Source organism: Neofelis nebulosa, chromosome 10 (assembly GCF_028018385.1).
Source record: "Neofelis nebulosa isolate mNeoNeb1 chromosome 10, mNeoNeb1.pri, whole genome shotgun sequence".
Taxonomy (NCBI): Eukaryota; Metazoa; Chordata; class Mammalia; order Carnivora; family Felidae; genus Neofelis; species Neofelis nebulosa.
Genome location: NC_080791.1, coordinates 82,947,041 through 82,967,466, shown reverse-complemented (window position 1 = coordinate 82,967,466; position 20,426 = coordinate 82,947,041). Strand labels below are relative to the sequence as shown.

The following is a 20,426-nucleotide window of genomic DNA, read 5'->3' as shown; positions in this document are numbered from 1 at the left end:
AGAATAATCACTCACCTATTTATCAGTCTGACTTTGGGCCAGCAGGTTTATTATTGCTGCACTATTATACAGGCTACACTAAGATGTTCATTAGAATAGCTCAAGGAAACATCTGAAAATATTATGTCTGGTGTAACAAAACAAGTGCCAAATATTGTATAAACCAAAATCACAGAAACGTCTGCCTTCATTTTGATCTCATTCTTTCATTTACTCATTAAGTCCCTACTGTGTGTCATTCTTCTATGTCCTATAAATATATCCCTGAATAAGGAACAACAACAAAAAATAATCCCTTACTTGTGTGGAGCTTATGGTCTGGAGTGGGTAGAGGTGGTATTTGGACCAGTATCAGCCAACAGGTGGTAAACTTCAAATGAAAGACAGCCAATTAACACTTCAATATGTTTTCTAAGCTATTTCCGTCATCTTAAATCCTAAAAGGAAAAAGGAGATTGTCGTCTTACTCTCTAAAATACAGTTGTATAAAGGTACTGGATTTGAAGTTCGGCAAGTTTTGCTTTGAGTTCAAGTTCTTTACTAATTTTTTAAATCATCTTATTTATTTATTTGTGTGTTTGTTTAATTTAAATTCAGGTTAGTTAACATACAGTGTAATCTTGGCTTCAGGCATAGAACCCAGTGATTCATCTCTTACATATGACACCCAGTGCACATCTCAAAAATTGCCCACCATAACCACTGTCACTGGTTTTACTCACCCTCCCCACCCTCTCCTCCAGCAATCCTTAGTTTGTTCTCTGTATTTATCAAAGATCACTCACATAGGCTCCCTGAAGTAATTTTAAAAGTAGAAAATTATGTTGAGATTAGAGATATTTAAGTTTGGAAAGCTGAAATTAGTGAATAGCTCTCATTTTCATTTTATTCTTGATTTTCAGCAAATGGACCATGATGTGCTTGTGGATTGTTGCTGCTGTTCCAGAATTGGGGGTTTTATGTAATTAATTTTTCAGATTTATTTTTCTGCCTTATTCAATATCTCTACATCTGTGACTTCAACTACAGTTTCCTTTTTTTTTTAATGTTTACTTATTTTTTGAGAAAGAGAGAGACAGCATGAATGAGGGAGAGCCAGAGAGAGGGACACAGAGGATCCTAAGGGGACTCTGCACTGACAGCAGTGAGCCCAATGCAGGGCTGGAATTCACAAACTGTGAGATCATGACCTGAGCCAAAGTTGGACGCTCAACTGAATGAGCCACCCAGGCACCCCAATTACACTTTCGTTAGAACAGTTTATAAGGTCCCGTGGTCAGTGAGAATATATTCTTTCTATTTTATTAAATCTTTTCTTCTCTGTTCTTCAGAGTAGATAATGTCTGTTTTCCTATCTTCAAGTTCAATAACTTTTTTTTTTCCAATTTCCAGGCTGCTGTTAATACAATCCAATCAACTTTTTAAGTGCCAGACACTGTGTTTGTTAGTTCAATTTGGTTCTTTTTTATAGTTTTCATTTTTTCTGAGATTTCCCATTGTATATCTCCTAATACATCTTTCCTTTTAAAGTCTTAAATATATATTTTAATAACTAATTTAAAATTAGTACTCCTAACTTCTGAGTCATCTAGGATTTGTTTCTTTTGGCTTCTTTATGTCAAAATTATTGGTCACCTTATTTTTTTATTTCTTCTTATATCTAGTAATTGTTAAAAATTTTATGCAAGACATTTAAGGTAACATTATATTACACATATACATATATTATACATGTATATATAAACATATATACATTTAGGTTAAATCACATTATAATGAGTCTGATTATTTCATCTTCCTTTAAAAGCTATTAAGTTTTGTTCTGGCAGGCAGTAAAGTAGCTCCTTCTTTTAAATGTCCTCTTTTATGGTCTCACAAAGTGCCTCCTATTCCTTCAAGTACATCGGACCAACTTCCTCTACCATAAAAACTATCACACTATCAAACTATCTCTTTTCAGGAGAAAAGAGTCTATACAAATGATCAGCAATTCAGAAGTTGTGCATATTAGAATTCGAGATCCATTTCATCCTTTTATTTCAAGGGTACTTCTGTGTGAAGAACCCGCTACACAGATTTGCATATGTATTATTTTGTATTACCTATAAAAATTAAATCCTGTAAGAAACTAATATAAATTTTGTAAAGTGTAAATAGTCTTTCCAAAATCAGTTTTAAAAAACATCTTAGTATAAAAAGCTTAATTTGAAAAAAAGGATTATAATTTCAGGGAAGGAGTACAACACTTTCATGTTTCAGATTTTCTGAAATTAGAGGAAGTAAGAACAGTGTTTTGGAGGGAAAACAAAGAATACTACTTGGTAATCTCTGGATGAAATATGCATGAGGACTAAGTCAGCCCATGTCTGAAAGGGTGTCTTTTTCCAGTTTGAGCCCACACTGTAAAACCCATTTGTTTTGTTTTGTTTTGTATTAAAAGAAAACTATATTTGTTGTAAAAAATGTTTTAAATGCTTAAACTATAAAGAAAAAAATGCAGTCTTCTCAGAGATAAATAGCCAAACATATTAAAGTATTTCCTTTAAATTTTTCTTATGCGTGTGCGCATTGGAAAAAAAAATATATATGTATGTGTATATATATATATGTATATATGTACATGTATATGTATATATTACAAAATTGGAATGGTGCACTCAATATGATGTGTCTTATGTATACCACTAAAACATAACATGGGCTTTTTCATATCTCTAAATGATCTTTGAAAAATGTGATTTTTGATAACATTTTATTGCATGGATCATTTACTTATCCATCCCCCTATTATTAAAGATTATATTGTTTTCAATTTTTTATTATCAAATAAATAATTGTCCCCATGTATGATTCTTTCCTTACAGTACACTTCTGAAATAGAAATGGTGGGAAGAAGAATGGGAATAAAGATGGCAGCACATGAAGCCAGTGTAATGTAGAGAGAAAAGCTTGAAGCTCAGAAAAAGAGGGTGGTTTTAGCTAGCATTGTTTTCATAACTGAAATGAGAAGGAGGGCATGCCAAAGCAACAGGCTTTCATAAAATAGTGGCTCTGAATTTCCAACAATCATTGGAAAATGGGAGCTTAGACCAAAGACTTGTAAAGCTCCAGCAGAATTCTCCATAGCAGAGTATCCATTGTGTGGGATTTTAATAGGTGTTACATTAGGGAAGTGTTCTGAGGTATAGTGACTTTGAGAAATACAGACTTAAAGCGAGACAAGATTTTTGCTATTATGTTTTACTGTAGGACTTCCCAGAACCTTTAATGTTCTTCTATGTTTTTTAACACACCAAACAGAGACTATAACATGAAACAATTCCCAAACTTATTTGGCCACAAAATCTTTTGTGCACTAAAGTATCTTGAGAGAAGAGTGTTCTGTGGAACACCAGATTGGGCAAAATACTTGAACAGGATTGAGGAAAAGTAAATTATAGTTAAGGCCAGTGGAAAAACTACATCAGTTTAAGTTATAGATTAGGTTAAATTGTTTAATGGCAAGCATTGCATGTTTTGAAATCTTGATTTCAATTTAAATTCCTTATCTCTTTAAAAATGCCAAACGAGCTATATTCTTCTTTCGTCAGTACATAGCTCTACACAAAAGTAGGATTTGGTGGACTGTGAATTTTATCTCATCATGACATGTTTTTGTGGAGGCCATATAATGAGGTGACAAAGTCCCAATGTAGGAGTTAAAATAGAGTCATTGGCTCAGCCACTAGCTAACTTTGTGACCTTAGAAAATTAACTCAGGCTCCCTGAGCTCTGCTTGGCACAGTATACATACAATAAATGGTTGGATCAATGAATGATTTGAACTAGATGTTCAGAAACTTTTCAATCATTCTCACCTGGTGTCATTCATGGACTTCAGGAAGACCTAACCAGCTTCTCTGTGACTAAGCTCTGATGGTAATCTTTTTCTCTAAGACCTACAGCATTTTTAATAATGATGCTATACTGTAAAGACATAAATCAAGAGGAAGACAGATAGTTCAACTTCCCATCAATAATTAAAATTTAAGTGCATTTCTGTCCCGCCTTTTACCTAGACAGATATTTGTACCCCAGAGATCAGGGACCTTGCTCAACTACATTTTCTGTATTTATCTCCATAGTTCCAGGTTGGCCTATAGTTTATTTGCCCTCACAACAGAAATGTTCAGTCTGGGGTTACTAAGCTTCAGGGGGCCCTTGAACCCCATGAAACTATGTATAAACATTTTCTTTTTACATGAGAACATTCATCTTTCTGGAGACACACCTCATGGCTTTCAGTAGATTTTCAAATGGAATTTTAAGTCCCTCAAAAAAGTTAAAACTTACTGCTTATAGGTTTCTTAAGGTTTTTGAGAGGTACATGAAGAACAAAACAGGCACAAATTAATGCTCAAGTTCAAAATACTAGTCTAAGTTACTGCTACAGTAATTTACCTATCATCAGAATCATCATCAACCTCAGGGTACAGTAATCAGCGCAATTGCTAAAAGGAAAAAAAAAAAGCTATTTAAAGGGATTTTCTCTTCCTCTTAGCTTCCCAAGATCCCAACTGCTACATGGAAAAAATAAAATAAAATAAAAAACAAATAAACAAAAAATCCTGTAGGAAAAAATATCTTAATATGTTATAAAAACAGCAATTAATCAGATAGAAGTGTCATCATTGGCAATAAATGAGATAATATTTACCCATTTATTAGCCATGTAGAGACCTTAAAAAGAAACATTTCTATAGGATTGTCCAGTGTCATCAGAGTGCCTATGAAATAGTCCACAGTGATTGGACCTATTTTGGAGAGGAAAGCCTGCCTGCCTGTAGGTAATTTGGCTATCTTTAACCTAATCCTGATTCATTTTGGTGATATATTACCTTCTGCATGCTCTTGAGTTCCAGGTCCCAATTTATTAACTCCTATTCTAGATTAAACTCACATATGTGTCTCCATGCACCTCTGAACATCACTGTGTGACAGTGTGGGTGATGATGGTGATAGCTGATATTGGTCTAGTACTTAGTATGTGCCTCACAGAAAGCCTTGGAGGTAGTGACTATTATTAACAAGTTTACAGACAAGGAAACTAAACTATGGAAAGGTTATGTAAATTATCCTAGATCACAGAGCTAGCAAGCCCAAACCAGAACTTAAGCCCAGTCACTCCACAGTTTATTATGCTACTTGGCCTCTATTTGCTCATATATTCCTCATTTCTCGTCAACCCAATTTTTTCCATGTTTGTTCTCCTCAGCTCTCCCACTCAGAATGTCAAAGTTGCTTCTATATTCAACTTCCATAAACTTCCAGCATTTTCTGCTGGATAAAATGGAGTGGGATTGGGGCGCCTGGGTGGCTCAGTCGGTTAAGCGGCCGACTTCAGCTCAGGTCATGATCTCGCGGTCCGTTGAGTTCGAGCCCCGCGTCGGGCTCTGTGCTGACAGCTCAGAGCCTGGAGCCTGTTTCAGATTCTGTGTCTCCCTCTTTCTGACCCTGCCCCGTTCATGCTCTGTCTCTCTCTGTCTAAAAAAATAAAAATAAAATAAAAAAAAAAATGGAGTGGGATTAAATGGAGTCATCCTAGTGACCTAGGATGACCATTTAGGGACCTCGACTGTCATACTCCTTGTTGGTCAATTATGTCTGAATTCAGTTGTTTAAGAAAGGATGTTGAAACATTTATGTTGCAATGGCCTTAACAAAGTTGGAGTTAAACTCTGAACAGTCAAGTTTAATAAATTATATGTAGAGGTTTTATGGATCACACGTAGAAGACTAAGTATATTGGGCTGGCTAGGGATAGATACTACATTGATGGCTATTTCCCAAAGCTTGGCCAAGACTTTTCTTCAGTTCTGTGCTATCTGTGCTAGTATTTATTTAATATTTTGATTTAAATATACTCTTTTTTTTAGTTAAATGAATATATTTATAAATGAAAGCTTATTTCATCACAATAAATGGAAAACTAGTACATCTAACCAAAATAGAGGGCAATTTTCAAAGCAAACACAGAAACCATGTTGTCAAGTTCTATCTAGATTTATGGCCTTCTAAGTCTAAGTTTCGTGCTTCTTTCTTATTGTTAAAAGGGGAAATTATGTAGTATTAGAGAAAAACTTGTACTAAACTAGGATTTCTCTTTGATCCAATCAGAAGAGTTAAAGGGAAATAAAGAAGAGAATAACTTTTATTACTGTATGATTTACTCTTATTTAACACCCTGTCTGTGCATTACCTAAAATTCATCTTGAGTAATACTGTCCAATAGAAATATAATGCACAGCATAGATAATTTAAAATTTTCTACTAGTCACATTAAAAAAAGAAAAAGAAACAAGAGCTTAATTTCAATATTTTATTTAAACCCAGATATCTAAAATATTATTTCAACATATTTAAAAATATAAAACTTACTGTGTGAGATATTTTATACTTTTTTCTTACAGTCTTTGAATCAGGTATGGATTTTACACTTATAATACATCTCAATTCACACTAACCACATTTCAAGTGGTCAGTAGTCACATGAGACTAATGTTACAGTAATAGCACAAAAGCCCCACACTGCTTGAGGAAATATAAGCTGGCATCAGGAGGTCTGGGCTCTAGGACCCTTTGTGATTAACATGGTTATGACCCCTGGCAGCCAGTTAACCTTTCTGACCTTCATTTCTGTGCCTCAAAAGTAAGAGGATTTCACTGGCTGTCCCTGTGGTTTCAAGCTGTCCTGCTCTTGTCCTGCCATTTGTTTCTTTCCTACTGAAACTTTACCTAAAGCTTCAATCCTACTCTCAGAAATCTCCAAACAACAAGTTGCACCATAACCTTTCAAAGGTACACATTGTTGGTGAATGTTGTCATAGAAGAGCAGATACAGGGATGGTTTATACATAAAAGTTACAGTGCCTTAAAGCAGCCTCAAAAGAAGCAGCAAAGCACATGAAAAATCAGTGTTCATCTGCATGTTCTATCATTCATTAGTTAACTTATTCATCCATTCATTCAACCAACGTCCATTGAGCCTGCTCTGTGTCAGGCCCTATGTCAGGTGTTGGACTTAGACAGTTGAATAGGATACAATCTCATCAGTGGTAGGATGGGTTGGGAAGAGTTTGGAGAAACAGTGTGACAAGTACCATTGACTGAACTCAAGTTTCAGAAGCAAAGAAACGGGACTCTAAACCCAATCTAGGGCATCCTGGAGAAGTGGACACTTAAACAATGAATAGGAGGTAGCCAGGCAATAAGCAAGAAGAATGTTTTAGATAGAGGAAGCGGCAGGTACAAAGGCCCAAAGGCAAGAGGTGTATCTGGAGAACACCAAGTAATTGTCATCAGATTCAAGGTGGAGATGGTAGTGAGAGATGACAATGTTGAAGTAGTAATTAGGGTATAGATTTGGAAAGGTCCTCAATGACATCTAAGGATTTAGACTTTGTACTGAAATGAAGAGCACTGAAGACTACCAGTTGGTTGCAAAAAAAATATTTATATTTGATGAGTATCTTTCTGTCTGCAGAGTATAGAAGGAATAACAGAGAGCCAAGGAGATTGGTTAGGAGACTGCTTCAGCAATCAAGACTTGAGAGAAGGAAATGCATTGGAGAGACATTTAGTAGGGAGGATCCATGGATTGAATTGACTTGTTGCTGCTGGTGAGGGAAAGGGAAGAGGCAGAAGGAATGATACATGTTTTGGCTTAGTTAGCTAATAGATAATGGTGATATTCTCTAAAATAGGGACAAGAGAAGGGGAAACAACTTTATTGACCTGGAATCTTCCATATTTTGTAGAAGTTCTGGAAACTACTAAAGCAGGCTTGGGTAGGCTTTGGAAGGTTGCATGCACAGGAAGTGGATGCTTATCTTAGGTAGGAGTTATACATGTCTATTTCACATTCACTGGTAAGGAAACAAATGGATCAAAATATACAATAATATGAAGCTTTACTGCATAGTTTAAAATTACAGGGTTTTTTTTTTTTCATAGAGACCTTGAATCATGCTGAAAGTAAGATAAAAGATGTTCCAGCAGTAACTTAGCTATCCTGGAAGTATCTTCCTACAAGAGTGATTTGGCCTCTAAAGTTTATGAATTACAAGGGAACAGTGTCTTTTTTTGTTTTTTCTTTTGTTGTCATTTTTGGTCTCTTTTAGCCAGCCAAGATGAGGATGGAGATCTTCATCAAAGCCAAGTAAGAGCTTCCCTTGGTTCAGGAAGGACCAAGTGCAGGTTTGCTGAGAACTATGAATGCATTCAGCTATTTATTCCCAGGTGTGGCACTGGTTGCCTTGTACGGATTTCACTGGTGCTGCTGTTTACAATTCTCATTGCAAAGACAAAGAGTAGAAAAGGACACCAAATAAATGAGACAGCAATCATCAAGACAATTACTCAATAAAAGAACAGAGATAAAAACAGTAGGGTCAACAAAAGGAAAACCATATAAATCACACAAAAGATGAGAGAGAACCAGTGAGTCCTCTTCTCCAAATCTGGAAAAATGAAGATGATTTTTTTTAAATCCTGATAATTAACTAAAAAAAATAGATTAAGTAATTACTTCTTCGGGGAGGTAAAAGCCCCCAAAAGGATCCTCCCCAAGCAGATATTCTTAGACAGAAAGCCATAGTCAGCTGATTCTTCCTCCAGGCAAGTAATAATAATACCAATAAAAATAATGGATTCCCTAATTTAGGTATTTCATTAAATTGAATCACAAATATGGCAGTCTCACGTCCACTTGAAATCAGTGGATTTTTGGCAACATTAAAATGGCAACAGATACCGCTGGGCATGTCATTTATTTATGGGGAACTTTGCCAAATAAAAATCTATTGTTTGCTGTAAGGAAAACTCGTTGGCTATTTTTAAAACAGAGATTGGTAATGATTTCCTCTTGACAACTGTTCACACACACTAGTGTGTGCTCATCCTAGTCCAGTGGAAACCTTGCAGTTAAAAAGACTTCAAATAAGTCACTGCTCTCAAGTGTTTTCAATCCTGTTCAATTCAGTGCTGAATGAAGCTGGTTAGGAGGGAAACTGCTTGTCTTTCCAAATTCAGTGTTCTGAAAACACGTTGTTATAGTTAGTGAACACTACATGAGCCATCTAAATTTAGCAAACATTTTCATTCCCTTGCCCAAGCCCACCCACCGCAGTGGATGGAACTTTGATTTCATCCACCCTCATCTGGTTAATGTAAACCCCTTGGGTTCTACAAAGCCTGCTGAGCAAGAAAGCTGAATGCAGAAATGTTAGGAAAATATGTAACCTTTGGACCTAAAGAGGAGTGCAGGGGTGGGGGCAACTAAGACTACATTGACTAATTTCAGTTGGCTTTTAAACTATTCCTCACCTTATCCACATCAGATCTCCTTTGTTTGTCTGAGGAGCACCTGGAAAGATGCCTAATTAGGGGAAGCTGACTTGCTGTTTATCTGAGGAGCTGGCCTTCAGCACTCATGGTGCCTTACCTCTGAGCAAAGGTCAGGTTAGGACATCATAGCTCCCTTCCATGTTGATGACTGTGAGTGCAGTCATGTTTAAAAATCTGTAGGCTTAACATGGAGTCTGGATTACCAAGGTTGAATGGAAGCTGCCTTGTACAGTATAGGACTGCTGTAGGAAAAGAAAACTTGCTCCATACAATGCTATACATAGTAGGTTGTCAATAAATTATGGGTGAATAAATAAATTGTAGCCATCTCTAAGCAAAAGGCCAAATCTATGGTCCTGAATCAAATCTGCAGAGCAATTTTTCTCAAACTTTACTGCTTAAGTGCAGCAAAGAATGTGAGGAGGTAGAGAAAAAAAGAATGATCTAAGATTAGGCAAAAACAGGTCATTGTTGGAATTTCTTTGAAGTCTTAAAAGTTCATGCAAATTTTATACTCCACCCTATAGTAGGATATAAACATTTAGCTTATGGCTTCAGGTACCATGCTGCCAAATAGTGTGGGTAACATGGCAATTTGTCATTCTCTCTGTTATGTTAACTAAAGAAAAGTTTAGAAAAAGACTTTGTGAATGACATATCTACCTTGAATTTATATATCAAATGTTTGTGTAAATTATATGTAAATCTTTTTAATTTTATTTTTGGAATTTCATTATTAATCAGTAGATGCATTTTGATGTTTTCAAATGATTAGAAAGATTTTATACCTTAATATATTGAGGTCTGTATTAGGGGAGAAAAGCAAGTAATGAATACAGTAAGTAACCTTGTATTAACCACTTGGTATGTATCTGTCACTACTACAGTATAGAATTAGCTATTAGAAAAAAATTGCTAACTAATATTCCAACATATGTGCTATGAAGATAAATGATTTTTTTTTTTTTTAAAGACGGTTTATTTATTTTTGGGACAGAGAGAGACAGAGCATGAACGGGGGAGGGGCAGAGAGAGAGGGAGACACAGAATCGGAAACAGGCTCCAGGCTCCGAGCCATCAGCCCAGAGCCTGACGCGGGGCTCGAACTCACGGACCGCGAGATCGTGACCTGGCTGAAGTCGGACGCTTAACCGACTGCGCCACCCAGGCGCCCCTGAAGATAAATGATTTTTAAAAAACCCTCTTGACATTTAGATACATTGCTTTATAATAACACCTACAAATACAATGAGAATGCTATCTACAAGTTTTCTTCAGAGAGATGAAAATAAAGTTCCATTTTCCCTTTCTTATAGTAGCTGCTACAAATAAAAGAGAACAAAATTTCCCTACTTTTAATGCATTGAAAATAATCCACACTTACACCATAAGTGCTGAGTTCTTATACTTAGATACTAAGTTCCAGTTGTGAGTTTCAGGCAAGTGTGATAAATACTAAAATAAGCAAATTAGATTCCTATTGTTCACGTGGGTTATGTTTTATTAGTGTTACCCAAAATTCTTGGATATTATATATTGGATATTTTATATATCTTGGATATATATATCTTGGATATTGGAGATATATATATATATAATCTCCATCCCTGCAGAATTGTCCAAAATCAGGGCCAGGGGCAGACTTTTATATCTCCATGTTGACCAGGGGACATAACCTTAGGTGAAGTAGCTGTCTTCAGGATAAGGCCAATCTCCTCAGGGGCCTCAATCATGAGCTATCAGTCATCAACATGCAGCCAATAGGGGAATTAGTGTTTCAGTCTTAAAGCAGGTAGGATGGGTAATCAGGCCAACATACTACAATGACTACTACAGTAACCTCTGTTCGGTCTCCAGGATCATACAGGAACTCAACTACTTTCTCTTAGAAGGCAGACACAGTATCCTCACTATCCCCGTGCCTTAACATAGTGTTTGACACCTAGAAAGTGCTCAGTGAGTTTGTTGACTAGCATTCCCCTGAAAATCAGAGTCAGGCTTGTGCTTCACGTGACACTAAGTTCAAAAGGACAAACAATCTTGGGTTCCAAATTGTGAAGGCAAAATCAAGTCCCTTTTGAAGTAGAAGGAAATTGTGGGCAAGGATAATTGTCAGATAATGTCAGAGAATGCTGTGTATAAAATATACATGTGGAAGCAACTCTCCTAAATTGATTTCATTATATTTTATTTTAATTATGACTGGTTTATTAGAATTAGCTCACTGCTTCTGCAGATTTCAATAAGTAGTGTGTTTGGTGGGAAGGAATCTGCTAAGATGTAATCTTAAACATGGATTGTTTTGAATAAATGATTTCATTCATTTAGCTTATGCTTAATACATATTCATTTGTGTATCAGGGACCATGATGTGCATATAAAGATAAGTAGTGCTTGACTCTTTCATAGTCCTGGGAAGAAACCAGCACAAACTAATGATTATAGGAAATCAAGGTAAGAATTTTGTTGGAAAGGACAGAAGAGCCACTTCCAGAAAACAGCAGCAATGGTGTCATTAAAAAGATGAAGTTTCATTAATGTCTTTATGTGTACACCTCTCTTTCAGTGTAGAATCTAGTTATAAGAAAAATATCTAGGGGCACCTGGGTGGTTCAGTTAAGCATCTGACTTTGGTCAGGTCATGGTCTCACAGTTTGTGAGTTCAAGCCCCGCATAGGGCTCTGTGCTGACAGCTGAGAGCCTGAAGCCTGCTTCAGATTCTGTGTCTCCTCTCTCTCTGCCCCTCCCCTGTTCACATTCTGTCTCTCTCTCTCTCTCTCAAAAATAAATAAACATTAAAAAAATAAAAGAAAAATATCTAATATCTTCAGTGCATGTGGACCTCCCAGCATAGGAAGATTAGAACTGAGTCCTTAAAACATTCTAGGAATTTTTTAGTATTGAGAATTTTTGTCTTCTTCCATCTCTAAGCCCATCCCCCCTATTTGTGAGCCACAGTGTGTCAGTGAAACATCAAAAGGAGAACAAAAAGAAAATTAGACCCAAATATGACTGAATGTGATTTTCAGAGCTGTACAAATTGAATAATACCAAAATTCATACAAATTCCTCAACATTTCTGTTGTGGTGAAATATTTTCTAATTGTTCCTGCTCCTTCCCAACTGCCCTTACAAAGATATATTTTTTGTTGTTGTTAACCATCTGCTAATTAACAGAAATGGAACTCTTATGTGTCATAGAGCCTTGTGACAACCAAATCTAATTGCTCAAGATTGATCTTTCCTTCCTTTATCTCTTTGTCTTCTTTCCTTCTTCCTTCCTTCATTAATCTTTGAGCAAAATATAAAGTACAAGGATAAAAAGGCATGACCCCTACATATACATATATGCATATTGATACATACATGTATATGATATATATGTATATGTATGCACACACATACAGTGCACACTTGCCATTTTAAATACATATATAGTAGTATGCAGAAGAGGCAGTTACACAATTTGGGAAAGAAATTCAAGGAAGGCCTCTCTCGGGTCCTCGTTTCCAAGATGACCAAGAAAAGAAAGAACAATGGTCATGCCAAAAAAGGCCACGGCCACGTGCAGCCTTCTGGCTGCACCAACTGCATCCATTGCGTGCCCAAGGACAACGCCATTAAGAAGTTCGTTATCTGGAACATAGTAGAGGACGCCGCCGAGGTCAGGGACATTTCCGAAGCGAGTGTTTTCGACGCCTATGTGCTTCCTAAGCTGTATGTGAAACTACATTACTGGGTGAGTTGTGCCGTTCACAGCAAGATAGTCAGGAATTGCTCTCGTGAAGCACGGGAAGGACGGAACACCGCCACCCTGATTTAGACCTGCGGGTGTTGCCCCACGACCTCCACCAAAGCCCATTTAAAGAGCTAAGTCCTTAAGGATTGAAGAAAAACTGTTCTCTGGAAAAATAAAACAGAGATTATACTTAAAAAAAAACAAAAAAAAGAAATTCAAGGAAGGCTTCCTGAGGATTAACACCTAAGTGATAAATGATGATGTGGTAGTAGCTACCCTTCAAGATGGCCCCCAAATGATCTTCATCTCCTGGTGTTCACATCCTTGTGTAGTGTCTTCCCACAGTGAAGCAGGGCAGACCTGCATGACCAAGAGAGGACTGCAGTAAAAATGTTCTCTAACTTCCAATGCTAGAAAACAAAAGGCTTTGCACCTTCAGCCTTGGTCTCTTGGATTATTTGCTCTAGGAAAGCCAGCCCCCATGCTATGAAGACTCTCAAGCAGCCCTAAGCAGCGGCCCATGTAGAAGGGCCACCTGCCAACAGCCAGCTCCAACGTGCCAGCCATGTGATTGTGCCACTTTGAAAATAATCCTCCAGTACAGTTAAGTCTTCAAATGGCTCCAGCTGACACCTGACAGCAACCCTTGAAAGACCCAAAGCAGAATTGCCCAACTAACCCACTTCCAAATTCCTGCAGAGACACTCTGAATAATAATAAATATTTATCATTGCTTTAAGTTATTAAGTCTTGGGGCAATATGTTACACAACAATAGAAGACTAATATAGTTGGGCAGGCTTAGGCAGGTGAAGGTCATGGGAGTTTAGTGAAGAAGGAAAATGGAAGGTGTTCTATGAAAAACAGAAACAACAAAAGCTCTGAATATGTCAGGAGCTAAAAATGAAACTCTAGTGCAAGAGAGTTAATCTTAGGATAGAAAAGTTTTTTGTTGTTGTTGTCGTTGTTGGTTTTTTCTAATGTGGTTGGAGAGGTAGCCAGAGCCAAGACATGAAGTGTTTTATTAGTTAATAAATTTGAAGTGGATCCCAACAAAGATTCTCAACAGTGGACTCTCTGCGTCTCTAGGTTCAGCTGAATTTACAGAGTTAAAATCTTTGTGGGCATAGCCTTCAAATATGCTTTTTAATAACATCCTCAGCTGATTCTCAAGTCCATGCAAATTTAAGAATGTGGTGACAAATGAAGAGCAATTGACAACTTTTTAAGAAAAAAAGAACTTAGTCAAAACTGAGTTTCAGATGGACCATGGCAGCTATGTGGTGAGTGGATTGGAGAGGGACAGACTGTTCACTGGCAGGCAGTTAAAACAGTTTTCACAGGGAAAGCTGCTTGCTTTCCAATCAACCTAGCTGAAATCCTATGTCTGATATCTGCTTATTATCCAGGACATCAAATTCAGACCTAATCTGGCCTTTAAAATCTAGCAATAGACCATACTATCTAATAATAGCTAATGTTTAGTGTACATTTATTATCTGCCAGGCATGTTAAGAAGCACTTTTATAACGCATAGAGAAGCTAAGTGAGTAGTTCAAGGTCACAAAGCTGGTAAGTGGCAGAGCCAGGACTCAAACCCAGAGCCAGTGTTCTCACTCAGTGTCTTCTAATGTGGTTCTTGTACTTCAGTTTGTTATCCTGTAATGGGGTCCCCATGGAACACTTATCTATTTACCTTCAAAAATTTCACATAGCTAGTTGATCTTCACCACTCTGATTTTCTGTATAGCATTTATTCTCCTGACATGTTTTCTCTGTTCCTAAAGCAGTGGAGAAAACACCAGCTCTGGAGTCTGCTGTGTTCAAATCCTGCCTTTGATTAATTAGATATACGATCTTAGAGAAGTCTTTTAAACTCACAATTTGTTTTCTCATCTGTAAACTGGTAATAAAAAAATGTTTATAAGATTATTGTGACAATTGGGTAAGAAAACATTTTAAAAATGTTTAGTATAGCTCCTGGCCCATATGAGGTGCTCAATAAATGGTAATTTTCTGTCTCTTTCCTGTCAATGTCTTCTACAGTTCAGAGGTCACAAACTCATGAACTTGAGAGCCATATGCATCTACTAGATACATTTAATTTGGTTGGTATAATGTTTTTTTGATGTGTGTGTTAAAAAATACATAGCATAAAATTTACCATCTTAATCATTTTTAAGGATACAGCACTATAGTGTTAAATATATGTACATTGTTGTGAAATAGATCTCTAGAACTTTTTCATCTTGCAAAACTGAAATTCTATATCCATGGAACAACACCCCCTTTTGTCCCTCTCCCTAGCCTCTGGCAATTACCATTCTACTTTGTGTTTTAAAGAGTTTGACTACTTATACAGGTAGAATCATGCAGAGTCTGCCTTTTTGTAACTGGCTTATTTAACTTAGCATAATCTCCTCCAGGTTCATCTATGTTGTAGCATATGCCAGAATTTCCTTCTTTTTAAAGGCAGCATAATATTCCACTGTATGTATATTTCACACTGTTTTTATCCATTCATCTGTCAGTGGACATTAATGTTGCTTCTGCTTTTTGGAACTTTTAAAATTAATTCTGCAATGAATATGAGTGTGCAGTATCTCTTCAAGGTCCTGTTTCAATTCTCTTAGATATACACCCAGAAGTGGAATTGCTGGATCATACGGTAATTCTATTTTTAATTCTTTGAGGAACTTCCATATTGTTTCCCATAGGGGCTGAACCATTTTACATTTCTGTTAAAAGTGCATAAGGGTGGGGTGCCTGGGTGGCTCAGTTGGTTAAGTATCTCGGCTCAGGTCATGATCTCAGGGTCATTAGATGGAGCTCCACGTCACGCTCTGCACTAAACATGGAGCCTGCTTAAGATTCTCTCTCTTCTGCTCTCTCAGCCCCTCCCCCACTCAGGTGCACACATGGGCAAGTGCTCTCTCTCTCTCCCTCTCTAAATAATAATAATAATAATAATAATAATAATAATAAAAGTACACAAGGGTCCAATTTCTCTACATCCTCACCAACACTTGTTATTTTCTGTTTTATTTGTTTGTGTGTGTGGGGGGGGGGAGGGTGTTTGTTTTGCTTGTTGTTTTGTTTTTATCTCTTTTTGCTAGTGGCCATCTTAATAGGTATGATGTGATATCTCATTATGGTTTTTATTTGCATTTCCATGGTGATTAGTGATGTTGAACATTCTTGTTGGCCATTTGTATATCTTCTTTGGAGAAACATCTGTTGAAGTTTTTTGTCATTTTTAAATCTGTTTATTTGTTTTGTAATTGAGCTATAGGAGTTCTTTATATATTCTGGATATTAACCTCTTATCAGATATATGGTTTATGAATATTTTCTTTCATTCCGTAAGTTGTCTTTTCATTCTGTTCAGTGTTTCCTTTGTGGTAGTTTTTAAGTTTGATGTAGTACCGTTTGTCTACTTTTTCTATTATTGTTTGTGCTTTTGATGGGTCATATCCAATAAATCATTCCCAAATCCAATATCATGGAGATTTTCTCCTATGTTTTCTTCTAGGAGGTTTATAGTTTTAGGTCTGACATTCAGGTCTGTCTTAGTTTATTTAGGCTTATTATCACAAATACCATAGATTGGATGACTAATGAACAATAGAAATGTATTCCTTACAGTTTTTTTTAAGAATATACTTAAAAGAATGCTTGTTTGTTTGTTTGTTTATGTCTGAGAGAGAGGGAGAGCACAAGCAGGGTAGGGGCAAAGAGCAAGGGGGGGTGTGGGGGACACAGAATCTGAAGCAGCCTCCAGGCTCTGAGCTGTCAGCCCAGAGTCTGACATGGGGCTTGAACCCATGAACTATAAGATTATGACTTAAGCCGAAGTTGGACATCTAACAGACTGAGCCACCAAGGCACCCCTATTTCTTACAGTTCTGGAGGCTAGAAAGTCCAAAATCAAAATAGAAGCAAATTTGATGTCTAGTAAGAGCCTGCTTTCTGATATTAGTTGACTATCTTCTTTCTCTGACCTCATATGGCAGAATGGGTGAGGGAGCTCTCTGGAGTTTCTTTTATAAGAGTATTAATCCCATGCATGAGGGTCCACACTCACAACCTAGTCACCTCCCAAAGGTCCCACCTCTAAATATCATCAGATTGGGGGTTAGTTTCCAACATAATTTTGCAGGGACACAAACATTCATTCACTGGGCCCCCAAAATTCATGTCCTTCTCATAGCAAAATACAGTCATTCCATCCCAATATCTCCCAAAGTCTCAACTTATTCCAGCATCAACTCAAAAGTCTAAAATCCAAAGCCTTATCTAAATATCATCTAAATTAGATAGAGGTGAGACTTGAGGTATGATTTATCCTGAGGCAATTTCCTCTCCAGCTGTGAACCTGTGAAATCAAACATGTGATGTGCTTCCAAAAGACTACTGGACAGGCATAGAACAGGCATTCCCATTCCAAAAAGGAGAAATAGAAAAGGAGTGACAGGTCCTATGTAAGTCTAAAACGTAACAGGGAAAATTCTATTAGACCTTAAGGCTTAAGAATTATCTCTCTTTAGAGGTGCCTGGGTGGCTCAGTTGGTTAAGCATCTGACTTCTGCTCTGGTCACGATCCTATGGTTCATGGGTTTGAGCCCTGCATCGGGGTCTGTGCTGGCAGCTCAGAGCCTGGAGCCTGCTTTGGATTCTGTCTCCCTCTCTCTCTGCCCCTCCCCCTGCTCATACTCTCTCTTTCTCAAACATAAATAAACATTTAAAAAATTAAAAAAAAAAAAAAAAAAGAACACTCTTTGGCTTGCTATTCTGCTTTCTAGAACCATAGGGCTAATATTGTCACCCCCAAGGCTTAGCAGAACATTCCTATGGCCAGCTCTCTGCTGGGGCCTGCCTCAGTAGTTCTCTCAGAATGAGGTTGAAATCCTATGGTTCCAGGAAGCTCCATCCTTTGAAACCTAGGTAGAGGCAGTCGTGCCCCTTGGGCCTGTGGTGGCAGAGATGGCACCACACAGATGCCACCAAAACTTGCTGCCTGTTCTGCTCTGCACTGGGGCCCAGGGGAGCAGCACTTGTGGTGGCTGAGGAGCATGGTGCTATGGAGCAAAGAGCAGAGCCATGGATGTGAGGCAGTGCTGGGTAGCAAGCACCAAGGTTCTTCAAGTGCCAGAAGCCTCTCCTTTGAAACTGTTCTACCCTATGGGCCCTTGCACTCTTCGCCTGTGATGGGAGTGGCAAATCTGATGATCTCTGAATTGCCTTTGGGGTCATTCTTCCATGGTCTTATAGAATAGCTCTGCCTCAAGTTAAGTTGGCCCACTTACACTTATTTCATTAAACTATCACATGGCTACACCCTTAGTGTTTAATTAAAAAAAATTTTTTTTTAATGTTTATTTATCTTTGAGAGACAGAGCATGAACAGAGGAGGGGAGAGCAAGGGGGAGACACAGAATCTGAAGCAGGCTCCAGGCTCTGAGCTGTCAGCACAGAGCCCAATTCGGGGCTTGAACTCATGAACTGTGAGAGCATGACCTGAGCTGAAGCCGGATGCTTAACTGACTGAGCCACCCAGGCGCCCCATAGTGTTTAATTTTTTTAAATGTCGAAAGGCTTAGAATTTTATAAATCTTTTAAGTTCTACTTCCCTTTTCCTTAACAGTTCCATCTTTAAGTCACTTTTCTCTTCTCATATTTTCCTATAAGCAGTCAGGATGTGCCAAGCCACACCTTCAACACTTTGCTTAAAAATAGCTTCAGCTAAACATCCAATTTCATTGCTCAAAAGTTTCACCTTCCACAAAATACTAGAACATGAACACAATTCAGCCAAGTTCTTTGCCACTTTATAATAACAAGGATGACCTTTCCTCCAGTTTCCAATAACATGTTCCTCATTTCCATATGAGATCTCATCAGAATGTCCTTTACCATCCATATTCCTACTAACATTCTTTTTAAAATTATTTAGTATTCTCTAAAAAGACTGAGGCTTTCTCTACAGCTCCTTTCTTTTTTGAGCTATAAATAAAATCACCCTTAACAGTCTGTTTATAACAATGTAGGTTTTTTCTAGCGTGCACCTCAAAACTCTTCCAGCTTTTGCCCATTAACCAGTTCCAAAGCCATTTCCACATTTTTAGGTATTTGTTAAAGTAGCACCCTACTTCTATGTACATATTTCTATTTTAGTCTGTTTGGGATACTATAACAATACCATATACTGGTATAAACAACAAAAATTTATTTCTCACCATTCTGGAGGCTGGGGAGTCTAAGATCAAGGTGCCAGCAGATTTGGTGTCTACTGAAGTTATGCTCCCTGCTTCACAGATGGCTGTCTTCTCACCATGTCCACACATGTCAAAAGGGGTGAGGAAGCTATGATGTCTTTTATGAGGGCATTAATCTTTTACATGAGGGCTCCACTTTCATAATCAAATCTTCTCCCAAAGGTTGCATTTCTAAATACCATCACATTGGGAATTAAAGTTCAACATACGAATTTTGGGGAGGACACAAACATTAAATCTATAACAAAGTGTTTAATATATTTTGAGTTATTTTTCTTTTTTTTTTTGATGGTAGAAAATCAAATTTACTAGTGTATTAGTGTATATACAAGGAACCTACATAGATATGGGAATTCCAAAGACAGTCAGGCAACATGTATGTGTGTATACACACACACACACACACACACACATACACATACACATATATATACATATATATAAATATACATACATATATCTGTAAATATTCATACATATATCTATAAATATACATATATATAGCTATAAATATACATATATATATATATATATCTTAGGGTTTTTTTTATATGGTATAAGATAAAAGTAAATTCACTATTTCCGTGGATATTCAATTTTCCCAACACCATCTGTTGAGACTATCCTTTCCTGTTGTGTAGATTCAGCAGCACCCTGTTGAAGATCATTTAACCATAGACATCAGGGCTTATTTTGCGGCTGTCTATTCCATTGTTCCATTGGTCTATGTGTCTGTTTTTATGCCAGTGCCATACTATACTTTTTTGATTACTATAACTTTGATTACTGTAACTTTTTAATATCAGGAAGTATGAGACCTCCAGCTTTGTTTTTATTTCTTAAATTTGTTTTGGCCCTTCAGTGTCCTTTCAGATTCCATATGAATTTTAGAATAATTTTTTTCTATTTCTGGAAACAATGCCATTAGAATTTTGAAAGAGATTGCACTGAATCTAAAGATCATGTGGGAAGAATGGACATTTTAACAATATTAGGTCTTCTAATCCATGAACATGGATGTCTTTCATT

General features: G+C 37.1%; 1 long non-coding RNA gene and 1 pseudogene across 2 annotated transcripts in view; one reads left to right on the top strand and one right to left on the bottom strand.

Annotated features, from left to right (window-relative positions):
- The window catches only part of LOC131487634 (uncharacterized), a 60,346-nt gene extending 40,595 nt beyond the window's left edge, over window positions 1-19,751 (bottom strand). Inside the window, exons 1-2 of one of the 2 annotated variants that reach the window (XR_009249857.1) lie at window positions 3,858-3,949; window positions 301-437 (exon numbers count right to left, since the gene is read on the bottom strand). This is a non-coding gene — a long non-coding RNA (uncharacterized LOC131487634). Of the gene's footprint in view, window positions 1-300; window positions 438-3,857; window positions 3,950-19,358 lie in introns of those variants that run through there. The other variant, XR_009249856.1, reaches the window with a different exon arrangement.
- LOC131487632 (small ribosomal subunit protein eS26-like) lies at window positions 12,899-13,466 on the top strand (annotated as a pseudogene).
- Window positions 19,752-20,426: the final 675 nt, after the last annotated feature.